This window comes from Oncorhynchus mykiss, chromosome 24 (genome assembly GCF_013265735.2).
Source record: "Oncorhynchus mykiss isolate Arlee chromosome 24, USDA_OmykA_1.1, whole genome shotgun sequence".
NCBI classification, from domain to species: domain Eukaryota; kingdom Metazoa; phylum Chordata; class Actinopteri; order Salmoniformes; family Salmonidae; genus Oncorhynchus; species Oncorhynchus mykiss.
This window is the reverse complement of record NC_048588.1, coordinates 45,048,638-45,067,264: the sequence shown is the minus strand read 5'-3', so window position 1 is coordinate 45,067,264 and position 18,627 is coordinate 45,048,638.

Genomic DNA, 18,627 nt, shown 5'->3' with positions numbered 1-18,627 from the left:
CTTCCTGGGGTTTATTATGGATCCCCATTCGTTCCTGCCAAGCCAGCAGCTACTCTTCCTGGGGTTTATTATGGATCCCCATTAGTTCCTGCCAAGGCAGCAGCTTCTCTTCCTGGTGTTTATTATGGATTCCCATTAGTTTCTGCCAAGGCAGCAGCTAGTCTTCCTGGGGTTTATTATGGATCCCCATTAGTTCCTGACAAGGCAGCAGCTTCTCTTCCTGGGGTTTATTATGGATCCCCATTAGTTCCTGCCAAGGCAGCTGCTACTCTTCCTGGGGTTTATTATGGATCCCTATTAGTTCCTGCCAAGGCAGCAGCTTCTCTTCCTGGGGTTTATTATGGATCCCCATTAGTTCCTGCCAAGGCAGCAGCTACTCTTCCTGGGGTTTATTATGGATCCCAATTCGTTCCTGTCAAGTCAGCAGCTAATCTTCCTGGGGTTTATTATGGATCCCCATTAGTTCCTGCCAAGGCAGCAGCATCTCTTCCTGGGGTTTATTATGGATCCCCATTAGTTCCTGACAAGGCAGCAGCTTCTCTTCCTGGGGTTTATTATGGATCCCCATTAGTTCCTGCCAAGGCAGCAGCTTCTCTTCCTGGGGTTTATTATGGATCCCCATTAGTTCCTGCCAAGGCAGCAGCTTCTCTTCCTGGGGTTTATTATGGATTCCCATTAGTTCCTGCCAAGGCAGCAGCTAGTCTTCCTGGGGTTTATTATGGATCCCCATTAGTTCCTGCCAAGGCAGCAGCATCTCTTCCTGGGGTTTATTATGGATCCCCATTAGTTCCTGCCAAGGCAGCAGCATCTCTTCCTGGGGTTTATTATGGATCCCCATTAGTTCCTGACAAGGCAGCAGCTTCTCTTCCTGGGGTTTATTATGGATCCCCATTAGTTCCTGCCAAGGCAGCTGCTACTCTTCCTGGGGTTTATTATGGATCCCCATTAGTTCCTGCCAAGGCAGCAGCTACTCTTCCTGGGGTTTATTATGGATCCCCATTCGTTCCTGCCAAGCCAGTAGCTATTCTTCCTGGGGTTTATTATGGATCCCCATTAGTTCCTGTCAAGGCAGCAGCTACTCTTCCTGGGGTTTATTATGGATCCCCATTAGTTCCTTCCAAGGCAGCAGCTACTCTTCCTGGGGTTTATTATGGATCCCCATTAGTTCCTGTCAAGGCAGCAGCTACTCTTCCTGGGGTTTATTATGGATCCCCATTAGTTCCTCTCAAGGCAGCAGCTACTCTTCCTGGTGTTTATTATGGATCCCCATTAGTTCCTGTCAAGGCAGCAGCTACTCTTCCTGGGGTTTATTATGGATCCCCATTAGTTCCTCTCAAGGCAGCAGCTACTCTTCCTGGGGACTGGCAAAATGAAGTTAGTTATACATTACAATACAACCATTACAGAATCCACAGCACACTGTGTTCCTTCAGGCCCCTACTCTACTACCACATATCTACAGCACAAAATCCATGTGTACGTGTGTGTATAGTGTGAATGTTATCTTGTGTGTGTATGCATGTGTCTGTACCTGTTTGTGTCTCTTCACAGTCCCCGCTGTTCCATAAAGTGTTTTTGATCTGTTTTTAAATCTGATTCTACTGCTGCATCAGTTACAGTACCTGATGTGGAATAGAGTTCCATGTAGTCATGGCTCTATGTAGTACTGTGTGCCTCCCATAGTCTGTTCTGGATTTGGGGACTGTGAAGAGATCTCTGGAGGCATGTCTTGTGGGGTATGCATGGGTGTGATAGTTGTTTAAACAGACAGCTTGGTGCTTTCATCATCTCAATACCTCTTACAAATAAAAGTAGTGACGAAGTCAATCTCTCCTCTACTTTCAGACAGTAGAGATTGACATGCATATTATTAATGTTAGCTATCTGTCTACCACCAAGGGCCAGCTGTGCTGCCCTGGTCTGAGCCAAATGTAATTTTCCTAAGTCCCTCTTTGTGGCACCTGACCACACTACTGAACAGTAGTGCAGGTGTGACAAAACTAGGGCCTGTAGGACCTGCCTTGTTGATAGTGCTGTCAAGAAGGCAGAGCATAACTTTATTATAGACAGACTTCTCCCCGTCTTAGCTACTGTTGTATCAATATGTTTTGACCATGACAGTTTATAAACCAGAGTTACTCCAAGCAATTTAGTCATCTCAACTTGCTAAATTTCTAAATTCTTCAATACAAGATTTTGTTGAGGTTTAGGGTTTAGTGAATGATTGGCCCAAATACAATGCTTTTAGCTTTTGAAATATTAAGTACTAACTTATTCCTTGCCACCCACTCCAAAACTATCTGCAGTTCTTTGTTAAGTGTTGCAGTCATTTCAGTCGCTGTAGTAGCTGACGTGTATAGTGTTGAGTCATCCGCATACATAGAAACTCTGGTTTTACTTAAAGCCTGTGGCATGACGTTGGTGAAGATTTAAACAATTAAAGGGCCAAACAGCTGCCCTGGGGAATTCCTGATTCTACCTGGATTATGTTGGAGAGGCTTGCATTAAAGAACACCCTCTGTCTTCTGTTAGTGTCAATGGTGTGCGTACTGGGAGCGGAGTCAGGCGTGCGTACTGGGGGCGGAGTCAGGTGCAGGAGAGCAGGGAGTTGTGAACAGGAGAAATCAACAGACGGACGCCACTGCGTCGAAACCTTCATCCAATATGCCAAAGTGCAAAAACGTGCAAATAGTCACAACAATCAATAAAGTACAAACAAATAAACATACCTCGTGAAGAAAAACACGGAATAGACGCACACCAGAAATAGCACGTCAAAAATGACACGAAACAATCACACACAAAGACATGAGGGGGAACAGAGGAGTAAATACATGTAATGTGATTGGGGGAATGAAAACCAGCAGGGAAAACAAGACAAAAGAAATGGATACATGAAAAATGGAGCGGCGATGGCTAGAAAGCTGGTGACGTCTACCGCCGAACGAACAAGGAGAGGAGCCCACTTCGGAGGAAGTCGTGACAGTTAGAAGGGGGACTTCTTTATCCACATTATAGCAGGGGGTGTAAAGCCATAACACATACGTTTTTCCAGCAGCAGACTATGATTGATAATGTAAAAAGCCGCACTGAAGTCCAACAAAACAGCCCCCACAATCATCCATTTTTATCATAATTTTCTCTCAGCCAATCGGCAGTCGTTTGTGTCCTGTGCTTGTTGAATGTCCTTCCTTTTAAGCATGCTGAAAGTCTGTTGTCAGTTTGTTTACTGTAAAATATCAATGTATCTGGTCAAACACTATTTTTTCAGAAGCTTTACCAAGGGTTGGTAACAGGTTGATTGGTCTGCTATTTGAGCCAGTAAAGGGGGCTATACTCTCTGTATTATACCACTAGATACAGCTCTCTGTATTATACCACTAGATACAGCTCTCTGTATTATACCACTAGATACAGCTCTCTGTATTATACCACTAGATACAGCTCTCTGTATTATACCACTAGATACAGCTCTCTGTATTATACCACTAGATACAGCTCTCTGTATTATACCACTAGATACAGCTCTCTGTATTATACCACTAGATACAGCTCTCTGTATTATACCACTAGATACAGCTCTCTCTGTTATACCACTAGATACAGCTCTCTGTATTATACCACTAGATACAGCTCTCTGTATTATACCACTAGATACAGCTATCTGTATTATACCACTAGATACAACTCTCTGTATTATACCACTAGATACAGCTCTCTGTATTATACCACTAGATACAGCTCTCTGTATTATACCACTAGATACAGCTCTCTGTTATACCACTAGATACAGCTCTCTGTATTACACAGCTCTCTGTATTATACCACTAGATACAGCTCTCTGTATTATACCACTAGATACAGCTGTCTGTATTACACAGCTCTCGCTGTTATACCACTAGATACAGCTCTCTGTTATACCACTAGATACAGCTCCCTGTTATACCACTAGATACAGCTATCTGTATTATACCACTAGATACAGCTCTTTGTATTATACCACTAGATACTGCTCTCTGTATTATACCACTAGATACAGCTCTCTGTATTATACCACTAGATACAGCTCTCTGTATTATACCACTAGATACAGCTCTCTGTATTATACCACTAGATACAGCTCGCTGTATTATACCAGTAGATACAGCTCTCTGTTATACCACTAGATACAGCTCTCTGTATTACACAGCTCTCTGTATTATACCACTAGATACAGCTCTCTGTATTATACCACTAGATACAGCTCTCTGTATTATACCACTAGATACAGCTCTCTGTATTATACCACTAGATACAGCTCTCTGTATTATACCACTAGATACAGCTCTCTGTATTATACCACTAGATACAGCTCTCTGTATTATACCACCAGATACAGCTCTCTGTATTATACCACTAGATACAGCTCTCTGTATTATACCACTAGATACAGCTCTCTGTATTATACCACTAGATACAGCTCTCTGTATTATACCACTAGATACAGCTGTCTGTATTACACAGCTCTCGCTGTTATACCACTAGATACAGCTCTCTGTTATACCACTAGATACAGCTCCCTGTTATACCACTAGATACAGCTATCTGTATTATACCACTAGATACAGCTCTTTGTATTATACCACTAGATACTGCTCTCTGTATTATACCACTAGATACAGCTCTCTGTATTATACCACTAGATACAGCTCTCTGTATTATACCACTAGATACAGCTCTCTGTATTATACCACTAGATACAGCTCTCTGTATTATACCACTAGATACAGCTCGCTGTATTATACCAGTAGATACAGCTCTCTGTTATACCACTAGATACAGCTCTCTGTATTACACAGCTCTCTGTATTATACCACTAGATACAGCTCTCTGTATTATACCACTAGATACAGCTCTCTGTATTATACCACTAGATACAGCTCTCTGTATTATACCACTAGATACAGCTCTCTGTATTATACCACTAGATACAGCTCTCTGTATTATACCACTAGATACAGCTCTCTGTATTATACCACCAGATACAGCTCTCTGTATTATACCACTAGATACAGCTCTCTGTATTATACCACTAGATACAGCTCTCTGTATTATACCACTAGATACAGCTCTCTGTGTTATACCACTAGATACAGCTCTCTGTGTTATACCACTAGATATAGCTCTCTGTGTTATACCACTAGATACAGCTCTCTGTATTATACCACTAGATACTGCTCTCTGTATTATACCACTAGATACAGCTCTCTGTATTACACAGCTCTCTGTATTATACCACTAGATACAGCTCTCTGTGTCATACCACTAGATACAGCTCTCTGTATTATACCACTAGATACAGCTCTCTGTATTAAACCACTAGATACAGCTCCTTGTATTACACAGCTCTCTTTATTATATCACTAGATACAGCTCTCTGTTTTACACAGCTCTCTGTATTATATCACTAGATACAGCTCTCTGTATTATACCACTAGATACAGCTCTCTGTATTACACAGCTCTCTGTATTATACCACTAGATACAGCTCTCTGTATTAATCCACTAGATACAGCTCTCTGTGTTATACCACTAGATACAGCTCTCTGTATTATACCACTAGATACAGCTCTCTGTATTATACCACTAGATACAGCTCTCTGTATTATACCACTAGATACTGCTCTCTGTATTATACCACTAGATACAGCTCTCTGTATTATACCACTAGATACAGCTCTCTGTATCATACCACTAGATACAGCTCTCTGTGTTATACCCCTAGATACAGCTCTCTGTATTATACCACTAGATACAGCTCTCTGTATTATACCACTAGATACAGCTCCCTGTATTATACCACTAGATACTGCTCTCTGTATTATACCACTAGATACAGCTCTATGTATTATACCACTAGATACAGCTCTCTGTATTATACCACTAGATACATCTCTCTGTATTATACCACTAGATGCAGCTCTCTGTATTATACCACTAGATACAGCTCTCTGTGTTATACCACTAGATACAGCTCTCTGTGTTATACCACTAGATATAGCTCTCTGTGTTATACCACTAGATACAGCTCTCTGTATTATACCAATAGATACTGCTCTCTGTATTATACCACTAGATACGGTTCTCTGTATTACACAGCTCTCTGTATTATACCACTAGATACAGCTATCTGTGTTATACCACTAGATACAGCTCTCTGTATTATACCACTAGATACAGCTCTCTGTATTTTACCACTAGATACAGCTCCCTGTATTACACAGCTCTCTTCATTATATCACTAGATACAGCTCTCTGTTTTACACAGCTCTCTGTATTATATCACTAGATACAGCTCTCTGTATTATACTTCTAGATACAGCTCTCTGTATTACACAGCTCTCTGTATTACACCACTAGATACAGCTCTCTGTATTAATCCACTAGATACAGCTCTCTGTGTTATACCACTAGATACAGCTCTCTGTATTATACCACTAGATACAGCTCCCTGTATTACACAGCTCTCTGTATTATATCACTAGATACAGCTCTCTGTATTATACCACTAGATACAGCTCTCTGTATTACACAGCTCTCTCTGTTATACCACTAGATACAGCTCTCTGTTATACCACTAGATACAGCTCTCTGATATACCACTAGATACAGCTCTCTGTATTACACAGCTCTCTGTGTTATACCACTAGATACAGCTCTCTGTATTATACCACTAGATACAGCTCTCTGTTATACCACTAGATACAGCTCTCTGTATTACACAGCTCCCTGTATTATACCACTAGATACTGCTCTCTGTATTATACCACTAGATACAGCTCTCTGTATTATACCACTAGATACAGCTCTCTGTTATACCACTAGATACAGCTCTCTGTATTACACAGCTCTCTGTATTATACCACTAGATACTGCTCTCGTATTATACCACTAGATAAGGCTCTCTGTGTTATACCACTAGATACAGCTCTCTGTATTATACCACTAGATACAGCTCTCTGTATTATACCACTAGATAATGCTCTCTGTATTATACCACTAGATACAGCTCTCTGTGTTATACCACTAGATACAGCTCTCTGTATTATACCACTAGATACAGCTCTCTGTATTTTACCACTAGATACAGCTCCCTGTATTACACAGCTCTCTTAATTATATCACTAGATACAGCTCTCTGTTTTACACAGCTCTCTGTATTATATCACTAGATACATTTCTCTGTTTTACTCAGCTCTCTGTATTATACCACTAGATACAGCTCTCTGTATTATACCACTAGATACTGCTCTCTGTATTATACCACTAGATACAGCTCTCTGTGTTATACCACTAGATACAGCTCTCTGTATTATACCACTAGATACTGCTCTCTTTATTAAACCACTAGATACAGCTCTCTGTATTACACAGCTCTCTGTATTATACCACTAGATACAGCTCTCTGTGTTATACCACTAGATACAGCTCTCTGTATTATACCACTAGATACAGCTCTCTGTATTATACCACTAGATAATGCTCTCTGTATTATACCACTAGATACAGCTCTCTGTGTTATACCACTAGATACAGCTCTCTGTATTATACCACTAGATACAGCTCTCTGTATTTTACCACTAGATACAGCTCCCTGTATTACACAGCTCTCTTAATTATATCACTAGATACAGCTCTCTGTTTTACACAGCTCTCTGTATTATATCACTAGATACATTTCTCTGTTTTACTCAGCTCTCTGTATTATATCACTAGATACAGCTCTCTGTATTATACCACTAGATACAGCTCTCTGTATTATACCACTAGATACTGCTCTCTGTATTATACCACTAGATACAGCTCTCTGTGTTATACCACTAGATACAGCTCTCTGTATTATACCACTAGATACAGCTCTCTGTGTTATACCACTAGATACAGCTCTCTGTATTATACCACTAGATACAGCTCGCTGTATTATACCACTAGATACAGCTCTCTGTATTATACCACTAGATACAGCTCTCTGTATTATACCACTAGATACAGCTCTCTGTGTTATAACACTAGATACAGCTCTCTGTGTAATACCACTAGATACAGCTCTTTGTGTTATACCACTAGATACAGCTCTCTGTATTATACCACTAGATACTGCTCTCTTTATTAAACCACTAGATACAGCTCTCTGTATTGCACAGCTCTCTGTATTATACCACTAGATACAGCTCTCTGTGTTATACCACTAGATACAGCTCTCTGTATTATACCACTAGATACAGCTCTCTGTATTATACCACTAGATACAGCTCCCTGTATTACACAGCTCTCTGTATTATATCACTAGATACAGCTCTCTGTTTTACACAGCTCTCTGTATTATATCACTAGATACAGCTCTCTGTATTATACCACTAGATACAGCTCTCTGTATTACACAGCTCTCTGTATTATACCACTAGATACAGCTCTCTGTATTATACCACTAGTTACAGCTCTCTCTGTTATACCACTAGATACAGCTCTTTGTTATACCACTAGATACAGCTCTCTGTTATACCACTAGATACAGCTCTCTGTATTACACAGCTCTCTGTGTTATACCACTAGATACAGCTCTCTGTATTATACCACTAGATACAGCTCTCTGTTATACCACTAGATACAGCTCTCTGTATTACACAGCTCTCTGTATTATACCACTAGATACTGCTCTCGGTATTATACCACTAGATAAGGCTCTCTGTGTTATACCACTAGATACAGCTCTCTGTATTATACCACTAGATACAGCTCTCTGTATTATACCACTAGATACAGCTCTCTGTATTATATCAATAGATACAGCTCTCTGTATTACACAGCTCTCTCTATTATACCACTAGATACAGCTCTCTGTATTACACAGCTCTCTGTATTATACCACTAGATACAGCTCTCTGTATTATACCACTAGATACAGCTCTCTGTGTTATACCACTAGATACAGCTGTCTGTGTTATACCACTAGATACTGCTCTCTGTGTTATACCACTAGATTCAGCTGTCTGTATTATACCACTAGATACAGCTCTCTTTGCTACCAAGCCCTGTTACTGATAACCAAGCACCCCTCCTGACTCAATTCTCTCCATCTTTCATCCTACTGATCAAAGCCTTTATATGTAATGTATTTCTGAGGTTCCTTTCCTAATGGCACCCTTTCCCCTATGTCCCTCCTCAGACATGATCCACTTCATGAGGAACAGGGTGCATTCGGGACAAAGCATTTGACAAGCAATGTGATATTGGATCTATAGACATGCTCTTAGTTTGAGTTATTCTTTTCAAGATATTTCAAATAAATCACCAATTTAGTTCCTTTTTTCTGTAAGTGTTGGGGAGGCTTTAGCCTCCAATGTCCTTGTCTCCTCTCTCTCTCCTTTCCTCCGCTCTCTCCTTGCCACCATTCTCTCCCTTTCTCCTCTCTCTCCTTTCCTCCTCTCTCTCCTTTCCTCCTCTCTCTCCTTTCTTCCTCTCTCTCCTTGCCACCGCTCTCTCCTTGCCACCGCTCTCTCCTTTCCTCCTCTCTCTCCTTTCCTCCTCTCTCTCCTTGCCACCGCTCTCTCCTTTCCTCCTCTCTCTTCTTTCCTCCTCTCTCTCCTTTCCTCCTCTCTCTTCTTGTCTCCTCTCTCTCCTTTCCTCCTCTCTCTCCTTTCCTCCTCTCTCTCCTTGCCACCGCTCTATCCTTTCCTCCTCTCTCTCCTTTCCTCCTCTCTCTCCTTTCCTCCTCTCTCTCCTTTCCTCCTCTCTCCTTGCCACCTCTCTCTCCTTTCCTCCTCTCTCTCTCCTTTCCTCCTCTCTCTCCTTTCCTCCTCTCTCTACTTGTCTCCTCTCTCTCCGTTCCTCGTCTCTCTCCTTTCCTCCTCTCTCTCCTTGCCACCGCTCTCTCCTTTCCTCCTCTCTCTCCTTTCCTCCTCTCTCCTTTCCTCCTCTCTCCTTGCCACCGCTCTCTCCTTTCCACCTCTCTCTCCTTTCCTCCTCTTTCCTTTCCTCCTCTCTCTACTTGTCTCCTCTCTCTCCTTTCCTCCTCTCTCGCCTTTCCTCCTCTCTCTCCTTGCCACCGCTCTCTCCTTTCCTCCTCTCTCCTTTCCTCCTCTCTCTCCTTTCCTCCTCTCTCTCCTTGCCACCGCTCTCTCCTTCCTCCTCTCTCTCCTTTCCTTCTCTTTCTCCTTTCCTCCTCTCTCTACTTGTCTCCTCTCTCTACTTGTCTCCTCTCTCTCCTTTCCTCCTCTCTCTCCTTGTCTCCTCTCTCTCCTTTCCTCCTCTCTCTCCTTTCCTCCTCTCTCTCCTTTCCTCCTCTCTCTCCTTTCCACCTCTCTCTCCTTTCCTCCTCTCTCTCCTTTCCTCCTCTCTCTCCTTTCCTCCTCTCTCTCCTTTCCTCCTCTCTCTCCTTTCCACCTCTCTCTCCTTTCCACCTCTCTCTCCTTTCCACCTCTCTCTCCTTTCCACCTCTCTCTCCTTGCCACCGTTCTCTTTTTTCCTTCCTTGTCAAAACATTGAAGTGAATTGAGGAGGCAAAAAGAAATTGTCATAATATCAGAGCAAGAGGGAGACGAGAGAGAGAGTGCGGTATCTAGTGGAATTTCCAATGAGTCATGTCTCAGAAGTGTATTCAAGCACTCAACCTGCTCTCATCAATTCCAATAGCTGAATTGTTATTGGTTTGCAGTGATCAGGTCTGAGCCTAATACAACAATATTCTGCATTCTGCAATTAAAATCAAATCCCTGATTTAAAACATCTTGCTAAATGAGAAAAGAGGCTTCATCAGGGTTTAGAGAAAGGACAGACAAAGGAAGGATGGCGATTGTTTGTTATCTGGCCTCTGCTCCTCCCCCACCCCAACACAGCTGAGCTGGGTCATTTTATGCTCTAATTCCTTTCCTTAAATTACGCAAAAGGCATAAAATATGAACAAGCCAGAGAGATATTTTGAGATCGGTCATGTGATGAGTGACATAAATACTTAACCACCACTTTAAATCAAACATTGTACCGTGTCATGTGTTTAAATACTACTGTATGGCTTTATTAAACACTATAGAGAAAAGGCTTTTAATATTTCTATGATCCTTTGTAATGAAAGACAAGGTATTTGATAATGTACCGTAATAGATTGTGCAACTCATGGTAATCAGGGTGAATATTTCACCACCCCATGCTGCGAGTTTTATGTTTCTGTCATCACATGGTTCAGAAAGCCATAACACAAATTGCTCTTTTCAAATAGATTTTTCGATCATCTGTAAAATCTGTGAAATTCACTTTGAATCTGTGCACATAAAATAGGGTCAAAAGTGCTCTCTCTATTTCCCTCTCTCCCTAGGTCTCTCTCCCTAGGTCTCTCTCCCTAGGTCTCTCTCCCTCCCTCTCTCCCTCTCTCTTCCTCTTCCTCTCTCTCGTGAAATAAACAACAAAAAGAACAGTAAACATTACTCACAAAAGTTCCAAAAGAATAAAGACATTTAAAATGTCATATGTACAAATAGTTCAAGTACAAAAGGGAAAATAAATAAGCATAAATATGGGTTGTATTTACAATGGTGTTTGTTCTTCACTGGTTGCCCTTTTCTTGAGGCAACAGGTCACAAATCTTGCTGCTGTGATGGCACACTGTGGTCTGTGATATTTCACCCAGTAGATATGGGAGTTTGTCAAAATTGGATTTGTTTTCGAATTCTTTGTGGATCTGTGTAATCTGAGGGAAATATGTCTCTCTAATATGGTCATACATTTGGCAGGAGGTTAGGAAGTACAGCTCAGTTTCCACCTCATTTTGTGGGCAGTGTGCACATAGCCTGTCTTCTCTTGAGAGCCAGGTCTGCCTACGGCGGCCTTTCTCAATAGCAAGGCTATGTCACTAAGTCTGTACATAGTCAAAGCTTTCCTTAAGTTTGAGTCAGTCACAGTGGTCAGGTATTCTGCCGCCGTGTAATCTCTGTTTTGGGCCAAATTGCATTCTAATTCTTTCCAATGTGTCAAGTAACTATCTTTTTGTTTTCTCATGATTTGTCTGGGTCTTATTGTGTTTCTGTCATGGGGCTCTGTTTGTGAACAGAGCCCCAGGACCAGCTTGCTTAGGGGACTCTTCTCCAGGTTAATCTCTCTGTAGGTGATGGCTTTGTTATGGAAGGTTTGGGAATCACTTCCTTTTAGGTGTTTGTAGAATTTAACGGCTCTTTTCTGGATTTTGAATTAGCGTGTATCAGCCTTACTCTGCAAGCGTTATTTGTTGTTTTACATTGTACATGGAGGATATTTTTGTCTCACTCTCCCTTATAGCTCTTCTGCCTCCAATATGCCATTTAAAAACCATGGTGGTAAATATGAAACATTATTTAAGACTGTGAATTGTCATAAGACAGCTGCTCGCTGTAGATTAAATAGATTTAAATCACTTTATTCAACAAGCAGCAGGACCTCAGAATATTCTTTATTCAGCTATTTTCTCAGTAATAACCATTCTTCGGCAAACTTACATTGCCTCCCCTGATGTCTACCTAGCGTTTTGGTTTGGAGACTATATTAACGTCCATCCATTTGGTTCTGCAGTGGATTATATAAATACATAGCATTATGTGATTAGAAACATTAGCATAACCCCTCCTCTTTTCTGAATTGTATAAGAATTATCTGAGCAGCACCAGGGTGGGGCAGCAGTTATACGTCTGGACAGTTAAACTAGACAGTGTTGGGTAAAGGACATGTACCTCTGACAGAGAGAGTGGGGGGAGAGTGACAGAGAGAGCAAGGTAGAGAGTGACAGAGAGAATTGATCATTTGGTACAAGGCTGAACTACAAAATCTAAATGATCCCCTCAAAATTGGTGAATCACTTTTGGTTAAAACTGAAAAAATAACTTCTACTGACAAAATATGTGTTCCTTTGCGGAGAATCCCTGTTACGCCTCTTGGAGGGAACGCAACACCCAGCTACATTCAACTCCCTGTGGAGGTAGAGAGGTATGTGGCTGTAGGTGGAGGTAGAGAGGTATGTGACTGTAGGTGGAGGTATAGAGGTATGTGACTGTAGGTGGAGGTATAGAGGTATGTGGCTGTAGGTGGAGGTATAGAGGTATGGGACTGTAGGTGGAGGTAAAGAGGTATGTGACTGTAGGTGGAGGTAGAGAGGTATGTGACTGTAGGTGGAGGTATAGAGGTATGGGACTGTTGTTGGAGGTATAGAGGTATGTGACTGTAGGTGGAGGTAGAGAGGTATGTGGCTGTAGGTGGAGGTATGTGACTATAGGTGGAGGTAGAGAGGTATGTGACTGTAGGTGGAGGTATAGAGGTATGTGACTGTAGGTGGAGGTATGTGACTGTAGGTGGAGGTAGAGAGGTATGTGGCTGTAGGTGGAGGTATGTGACTATAGGTGGAGGTAGAGAGGTATGTGACTGTAGGTGGAGGTATAGAGGTAAGTGACTGTAGGTGGAGGTATAGAGGTATGGGACTGTAGGTGGAGGTATGTGAGTGTAGGTGGAGGTAGAGAGGTATGTGGCTGTAGGTGGAGTGAAAGAGGTATGTGACTGTAGGTGGAGGTAAAGAGGTATGTGGCTGTAGGTGGAGGTAAAGAGGTATGTGACTGTAGGTGGAGGTATAGAGGTATGTGACTGTAGGTGGAGGTAAAGAGGTATGTGACTGTAGGTGGAGGTATGTGACTGTAGGTGGAGGTAGAGAGGTATGTGGCTGTAGGTGGAGGTATAGAGGTATGGGACTGTAGGTGGAGGTATAGAGGCATGGGACTGTAGGTGGGGGTATAGAGGTATGTGGCTGTAGGTGGAGGTAAAGAGACATGTGACTGTAGGTGGAGTGAAAGAGGTATGTGACTGTAAGTGGAGGTAAAGAGGTATGGGACTGAAGGTGGGGGTATAGAGGTATGGGACTGTAGGTGAAGGTATAGAGGCATGGGACTGTAGGTGGAGGTAGAGAGGTATGGGACTGTAGGTGGAGGTATAGAGGTATGGGACTGTAGGTGGAGGTATAGAGGCATGGGACTGTAGGTGGAGGTATAGATGCATGGGACTGTAGGTGGAGGTATAGAGGTATGGGACTGTAGGTGGAGGTATAGAGGCATGGGACTGTAGGTGGAGGTATAGAGGTATGGGACTGTAGGTGGAGGTAAAGAGGTATGGGACTGTAGGTGGAGGTATAGAGGTATGGGACTGTAGGTGGAGGTATAGAGGCATGGGACTGTAGGTGGAGGTAGAGAGGTATGTGACTGTAAGTGGAGGTAAAGAGGTATGGGACTGTAGGTGGAGGTAAAGAGGTATGTGACTGTAGGTGGAGGTAAAGAGGCATGGGACTGTAGGTGGAGGTAGAGAGGTATGTGACTGTAGGTGGAGTGAAAGAGGTATGTGACTGTAGGTGGAGGTATACAGGTATGGGACTGTAGGTGGAGGTAAAGAGGCATGTGACTGTAGGTGGAGTGAAAGAGGTATGTGACTGTAAGTGGAGGTAAAGAGGTATGGGACTGAAGGTGGGGGTATAGAGGTATGTGACTGTAGGTGGAGGTAAAGAGGTATGGGACTGTAGGTGGGGGTATAGAGGTATGTGACTGTAGGTGGAGGTAGAGAGGTATGTGACTGTAGGTGGAGGTAAAGAGGTATGGGACTGTAGGTGGGGGTATAGAGGTATGAGACTGTAGGTGGAGGTAAAGAGGTATGTGACTATAGGTGGAGTGAAAGAGGATGTGACTGTAGGTGGAGTGAAAGAGGTGTGTGACTGTAGGTGGAGGTAAAGAGGCATGTGCCTGTAGGTGGAGGTAGAGAGGTATGTGACTGTAGGTGGAGGTAAAGAGGTATGTGACTGTAGGTGGAGGTATAGAGGCATGGGACTGTAGGTGGAGGTAGAGAGGTATATGACTGTAGGTGGAGGTAAAGAGGTATGGGACTGTAGGTGGAGGTTGAGAGGTATGTGACTGTAGGTGGAGTGAAAGAGGATATGTGACTGTAGGTGGAGGTAGAGAGGTATGTGACTGTAGGTGGAGGTATGTGACTGTAGGTGGAGGTATAGAGGTATGGGACTGTAGGTGGAGGAAGAGAGGTATGTGACTGTAGGTGGAGGTATGTGACTGTAGGTGGAGGTAGAGAGGTATGTGACTGTAGGTGGAGGTATAGAGGTATGTGACTGTAGGTGGAGGTAGAGAGGTATGTGACTGTAGGTGGAGGTAAAGAGGTATGTGGCTGTAGGTGGAGGTAAAGAGGTATGTGGCTGTAGGTGGAGGTATAGAGGTATGTGGCTGTAGGTGGAGGTAGAGAGGTATGTGACTGTAGGTGGAGGTATAGAGGTATGTGACTGTAGGTGGAGGTAGAGAGGTATGGGACTGTAGGTGGAGGTAGAGAGGTATGTGACTGTAGGTGGAGGTAAAGAGGTATGTGACTGTAGGTGGAGGTAAAGAGGTATGTGGCTGTAGGTGGAGGTAAAGAGGTATGTGGCTGTAGGTGGAGGTATAGAGGTATGTGGCTGTAGGTGGAGGTAGAGAGGTATGTGACTGTAGGTGGAGGTATAGAGGTATGTGACTGTAGGTGGAGGTATAGAGGTATGGGACTGTAGGTGGAGGTAAAGAGACATGTGACTGTAGGTGGAGGTAAAGAGGTATGGGACTGTAGGTGGAGGTAAAGAGACATGTGGCTGTAGGTGGAGGTATGTGACTGTAGGTGGAGGTAGAGAGGTATGTGGCTGTAGGTGGAGTGAAAGAGGTATGTGACTGTAGGTGGAGATAAAGAGGTATGTGGCTGTATGTGGAGGTAGAGAGGTATGTGACTATAGGTGGAGGTATAGAGGTATGTGACTGTAGGTGGAGGTAAAGAGGTATGGGACTGTAGGTGGAGGTAAAGAGACATGTGACTGTAGGTGGAGTGAAAGAGGTATGTGACTGTAGGTGGAGTGAAAGAGGTATGTGACTGTAGTTGGAGGTAAAGAGGTATGTGACTATAGGTGGAGGTAAAGAGGTATGTGATTGTAGGTGGAGGTAAAGAGGTATTTGACTGTAGGTGGAGGTAAAGAGGTATGTGACTGTAGGTGGAGGTATAGAGGTATGTGGCTGTAGGTGGAGTGAAAGAGGTATGTGACTGTAGGTGGAGGTATACAGGTATGGGACTGTAGGTGGAGGTAAAGAGGCATGTGACTGTAGGTGGAGGTAAAGAGGCATGTGACTGTAGGTGGAGTGAAAGAGGTATGTGGCTGTAAGTGGAGGTAAAGAGGTATGGGACTCTAGGTGGGGGTATAGAGGTATGTGACTGTAGGTGGAGGTAAAGAGGTATGGGACTGTAGGTGGAGGTATAGAGACATGTGACTGTAGGTGGAGGTAAAGAGGATGTGACTGTAGGTGGAGTGAAAGAGGTATGTGACTGTAGGTGGAGGTATAGAGGCATGTGACTGTAGGTGGAGGTATAGAGGCATGTGCCTGTAGGTGGAGGTAGAGAGGTATGTGACTGTAGGTGGAGGTAAAGAGGTATTTGACTGTAGGTGAAGGTATAGAGGTATGTGACTGTAGGTGGAGGTATAGAGACATGGGACTGTAGGTGGAGGTAGAGAGGTATGTGACTGTAGGTGGAGGTATGTGACTCTAGGTGGAGGTAAAGAGGTACGTGACTGTAGGTGGAGGTAAAGAGGTATGTGACTGTTGTTGGAGGTAAAGAGGTATGGGACTGTAGGTGGAGGTATAGAGGTATGGGACTGTAGGTGGAGGTAAAGAGGTATGGGACTGTAGGTGGAGGTATAGAGGTATGAGACTGTAGGTGGAGGTAAAGAGGTATGGGACTGTAGGTGGAGGTAAAGAGGTATGTGACTGTAGGTGGAGGTAAAGAGGTATGTGACTGTAGGTGGAGGTATAGAGGTATGTGGCTGTAGGTGGAGTGAAAGAGGTATGTGACTGTAGTTGGAGGTATACAGGTATGGGACTGTAGGTGGAGGTAAAGAGGCATGTGACTGTAGGTGGAGTGAAAGAGGTATGTGGCTGTAAGTGGAGGTAAAGAGGTATGGGACTCTAGGTGGGGGTATAGAGGTATGTGACTGTAGGTGGAGGTAAAGAGGTATGGGACTGTAGGTGGAGGTATAGAGACATGTGACTGTAGGTGGAGGTAAAGAGGTATGGGACTTTAGGTGGGGGTATAGAGGTATGTGAGTATAGGTGGAGTGAAAGAGGATGTGACTGTAGGTGGAGTGAAAGAGGTATGTGACTGTAGGTGGAGGTATAGAGGCATGTGCCTGTAGGTGGAGGTAGAGAGGTATGTGACTGTAGGTGGAGGTAAAGAGGTATTTGACTGTAGGTGAAGGTATAGAGGTATGTGACTGTAGGTGGAGGTATAGAGACATGGGACTGTAGGTGGAGGTAGAGAGGTATGTGACTGTAGGTGGAGGTATGTGACTCTAGGTGGAGGTAAAGAGGTACGTGACTGTAGGTGGAGGTAAAGAGGTATGTGACTGTTGTTGGAGGTAAAGAGGTATGGGACTGTAGGTGGAGGTATAGAGGTATGGGACTGTAGGTGGAGGTAAAGAGGTATGGGACTGTAGGTGGAGGTATAGAGGTATGAGACTGTAGGTGGAGGTAAAGAGGTATGGGACTGTAGGTGGAGGTAAAGAGGTATGTGACTGTAGGTGGAGGTAAAGAGGCATGTGACTGTAGTTGGAGGTAAAGAGGTATGTTACTGTAGGTTGTGACGCCCTGAATTATTTTGAGCCGTCTCAGTGCTTCTCCTTCCAATAGGGTGCTTTCCCTTTAATTCCGAATTAAATAACCAGCATCAGCTGCGCAAAAGTGGGGTTTGTGATGGAGACGTGACTGAGGATGTGTTCCCGGAGCTTCTCTATTCCGGTTGTTTTGTTGCTGTTAAACGTGTGTTTTGTAGCCTGAGAGAGTTTACCCAGGATCGGATCCACTCTTTGCGTCCGTGGACTACACCTCTCCATTCTTCGTGGCCTTTCTCCGCTGGAGATCTATTGGCGGATTGTCTGACTGACCGACTGACTACCACCTTTTTTGTATACGGTATTTCATTTGTTTTGATATGATGTATGCGGTGATGATTTATGTAGTTAGATGTAGTTGAGGAATTAGTAAGAGCTGAGACGCTTTAAAGTTCTGTGGTAAAATTGTTATATTGATTGTATGATTTAATACTGGGTTTACGCTACATGGAATGAACGGACAAACATTGCGTGACAAAAGTCACTTGAGTTCACTGAACTCCTTTACCGGGCTGGACTCTTTTTAGGCCCGAGGTACAGGACATTTCTGGAGGAACCAGAACTCATTGTGTTATATTCTTTTGCGTGGGTTGTATTAGCAACATCAATGGATTACACACACATAATAATATAACACAATGAGTTCTGGTTCCTCCAGAAATGTCCTGTACCTCGGGCCTAAAAAGAGTCCAGCCCGGTAAAGGAGTTCAGTGAACTCAAGTGACTTTTGTCACGCAATGTTTGTCCGTTCATTCCATGTAGCGTAAACCCAGTATTAAATCATACAAATCAATATAACAATTTTACCACAGAACTTTAAAGCGTCTCAGCTCTTACTAATTCCTCAACTACATCTAACTACATAAATCATCACCGTATACATCATATCAAAACAAATGAAATACCGTATACAA